A 4,366-nucleotide genomic window follows, 5' to 3' on the forward strand; every position below is an offset into this window, starting at 1 on the left:
TCTCTCTCTCTCTCTCTCTCTCTCTCTCTCTCTCTCTCTCTCTCTCTCTCTCTCTCTTTCTCTCAAGACAGAGTTTCATCTGTGTAGCCCTAGCTGTCCTGGAACTAGCTCTGTTCCAGGACAGAGCTGGCTTCAAAATCACAGAAATCTACCTGCCTCTGTCTTCTAAGTGCTGGAACTAAGAGCATGCATCAGCACTGCCCAGCTCCATTTTTTTTTTAAGAGCACAGACATTCAGTGTGAGCCTACAATCTCTGCTTATGTGTCTATATGTTGGAAGATTTAGTATTATGGTATAAAGTGATATTCATGAATTTTCTAAGTTGTTGAAGCCATGAGGTTGACTAATGGTTTTTAGAAGAAGTAATATCACTTTGTGTGAAGAAAGAAAGGGAGGAAAGGACCAAATTCAAGAAAATCCTTGCCAGAAAAAACCCACTATCACCAATATTTCAAACATATTAGAACGCCATGTGACATTCACTTAAAAAGGACTTTGCCTGCATAATAAGTAGATGTTGAAAATAGCTCATTCTGATGCAGGCCACAGACAATTGCAGATGAGGGTTGCTTAGGAGAATCTACAGGTCCTATGCAACACAAGAGATGCAGTAGAGGCATTTATCTGACCATACGGCTTTGAACTGCTTTGTTATACTAGAAGCTCACTGATGAGATGTGGGAGTTATGTGACATCCTGGTAGGACTTTGCAACTCTGCAAATTTGCTGACACTGTCATTGGAGCAAACTGTACATCTGTAGGGACCCTAATTACTTTCTTCATGGAATAGAAACATAAATATTAAAGTAGTTTATTATAAATATTTTCTGCACAGTTCTTTTCTTGTAAAATTCATAGCTATAATGTCCTCTGACTAATATTATAGAATCTGAGTTTATCCAAAATTATTTCACCTTTTCTTTCATTGTTGCTGTTGTTGCTCTTATAGAATTATCAAAGATCTCCCTGCTTTTCGTATAGTTATCTGACCCAAATTGACATTTACAACTAAAGTAATCTGGCAGCATCACCCTTGCCTCCTGTACTTATTGTCATAAAATCAATGCCTTTGTTGAAACTGAAACATTACACAGGATTAAAGTTGCCAGATTTTTGAATCTTTAAAATGATCTCTATTGATTATGGAACCAAAGGACATGGACAAAGAATGGCAATAATAGTATGGACATAGAACTGGGAGGTAGTATTGGGAGGAAAAACATTATAGGCCATATTGTTCTGTTTTACCTTAAACTTCTTTTGGGCAAAGCAATGTGCTCAGGCCATAGACTGATTGTGCACAATCAAATGAAGGGTGATTTTATGTATTTATTGTTTGTAGACTGCAAATTGTAAAAGTAGTGTATGCATAAGATTTTGTTCTTCATTATGCTGCCCAAATCTGACTTTCTTTCCTTTCCAAAGCCAGCCCCCAGAAAACTCATCAGCCTTCAGATCATTTATATGTCACAGAGCCACAAAGTGATTCACACCATTTCCATGAATTATAAACACTAAGAGGTGTAACAATCCTCATGCCTGGACCCAGACAACTGCATCCAAATAAATATCCAGCATTGGAGCCTAGGAGCTCTAGTCTCTAGAGCACCTGCAATAATTCCCTGTGCTGTCATGTTGAGAATTACCAACCTAAGATAATGTGGTTCATGGTACATGAATCTAGGTCCCCCCTTTTTTCTACATTTTTTAAAAAAAAATGTCATTCGACTTTGTTTCCCTTTACCTGTTAGGTAAATTTACAGACAGGGACTACAAAGTCAGTAAACGTTATAACTGAGATGGGCAAGGGGTTGTGGTGCTTGATGGGGAATTTTCTTGTACAGGGACAAAGAGAATTGTAAAGAACATTTGCTAGACTCTTAGGGGATCAGAGAACATTCTGTGTGTGTGTGTGTGTGTGTGTGTGTGTGTGTGTGAGAGAGAGAGAGAGAGAGAGAGAGAGAGAGAGAAAACATACAATATCTGAAAACTGTGATTTGTTTACAAAATAGAAATTCAGTGTGGTCTTGCCCCCAACTCCAGAGATTCCTGGGGGCAGGCTCATTATCTTTGATTGATAGCATGATTTCCATATCCCTTTATTAATAAAACCATATCTTCCTCCATTTTTACCTTTTCTCTCTACACACACTATAGTTATTATTTTAAGCATCAATTAGCTCAACTTTTTGTTCTTTAAGAAGTTATTCTCATTTAGCTCATGCTTATTAAGTACTCATACATAGCTGGATTTGTAAAATACTTATCCTGTCATAGTTCACATTTCTTTGTCATTAAAAATGATTTCTGGATTCTTGGATCTTTACTCTCTCACCCCTTAAATTTGCTGTTAACTCGTTCATCTTTCAGAAGGGGTGTACAAAGACTGCTGAATGGCTAGAACATAAATGCTTGATAAACAGGATTAATGGAGATATAGGTAGATATTGGGAGAAAGCAATTGAATCAAAAGAAAGTAATTATTTAAATTTTAAAATTAAAACTTACCTAGAAATATCCTAATACCTTCTTACAACCTACCTTGCTTTCAATAAGCAGAGCATTCCTATACGAGGGTCATAACTTGAATACGGTTTTTGTTTTCTACTGAACTGGATAGAAAAGCACTCCCTCCCTGTATTTATTTCTGCAAGATGACATATAAGTTTTCTTGTTGCTATGGGCCAAGGGTCTCTCATCATATAAAGGAAGTTTTGTAGTCTATGATTTCATCTTAGGATAAATCTGAGGGTAGTGACAAGTCTTCAGAGACCAAGGAAAGAGAGAAGCACAGCATAGCTCATCAGAGAATACCACTGGGTGTTTTATTAGAAGCAGCATGTCTTGAAAAGAAGCCCCCAAAGGAAAAGAAATTGTTGTGAGCATTCCCAGTTTCCATGTAATGTTAAGTTTTCATTGCTTACCACTTTTTAGATGACAGGAACAATGATGTTTTCACTCTAGGAAAACAAAGGTTCATTTAATAATTTGGATTTTTCAATTCAACTTTCTTCTTGTGATTTTTACCAAGCAATGTCGTTTTCACTTTTCAAATGACAGGAACTTGGCTGCAGTTCTTTTTTGGAATCTAAGTAATATTGGTAGAATTTTGCTTTTTTCCATTACAGTGTATTTTATTATTTGGCAATGATTGGTTTATAATAGAAGTTTTGCACCATAGGTAATGTCTAAAGTCCATTACTGGGGAAAGACGGCTAGATCTGAGGGGCATTTAAGGAATGGTATAGAAACCTAATACAGTGGAAACTGTTAAAAATATATAAAGATATGAAGCCACCAAATAGTGAGGGAGATGGAGTCCCAACTGGCAGTCTCTTGTCACCTACTGAAGCTTCCAGTACCAGGACTATGTTACATCTACTTGAATTGTTGGCCAAAGGGAAATCTGCAAACAGTTCATGCTGTTGACGAGACAATAGGTTGCTCTCCACAGACAGCAAGACCTCAATGCTGAAGACAACATCCAAACAACTCATTGGACATGCAGAGGTCAAGCTGGTGCCAACATAGATAGACCCTTTACATCTACATTCTAGTATCTTTGGTATGATAGGGTACTCTGCAGGTTGTCAAATGAGAAACATAAATAACAACCCAGCCACAAACCCTTAGATCTTTGTCCTGCCTGCATAATATGTTAGTGATGGTTGCCCTAAGCTTGTGGGAGTGAAGAATCAATGTCTGGTTTGACTTAAGGCCCATTCCATGAGAGGGAAGCCATACCCATCACTGCTTGGGTGACTGAGAACCAGAGTCTAGAGAGCCCAGACTCATGCACCACGCCCTCTGCATGGATTATGGATTTCAGTTTAGCGTTATAATAAGACTCTGGAGTGTTTGAATGAGTGGGTCTCTGATTCTTATGCCTTATCTTGGGCTTTTTCCCCTTAGTTGATTTGCCTTGTCTAGCTTTAATCTGATGGTCTTTGTTTTATCTTATATACTTTTTGTCATGCTTACTTGTTATCTCTTAGAAGCCTGTTTTTGTCTGTTAGAGAGAAAAAGGGAGTAGAGCCAGAGGAAAGGAGAGGTGGGGAGAGGGCCTGGGAGGATTTGAGGGAGGAGAAATTGTAATCAAAATCTATTGTATGAGAAAAGAATCTTAGGAAGGAGAAATTGTAATCAAGACCTATTGTAAGAGAAAAGAATCTGTTTTCAGTAGCAACAACAGCAACAACACTTATAATAGAGTGCTTTCTGCTCTTTTTTTTTTTTTTTTTTTTGTAGGAGGGGAAATGTTTTAATACCATGGAAGTTTATCCAGACAAAGACAACAACTATTAAAGGATGTTGAGCCAAGTAATATGAGTGTCTTCTTTTTTTTAAATTTTTAATATTTTTAT

The sequence above is a fragment of the Mus caroli genome, chromosome 7, assembly GCF_900094665.2.
Source record: "Mus caroli chromosome 7, CAROLI_EIJ_v1.1, whole genome shotgun sequence".
NCBI classification, from domain to species: domain Eukaryota; kingdom Metazoa; phylum Chordata; class Mammalia; order Rodentia; family Muridae; genus Mus; species Mus caroli.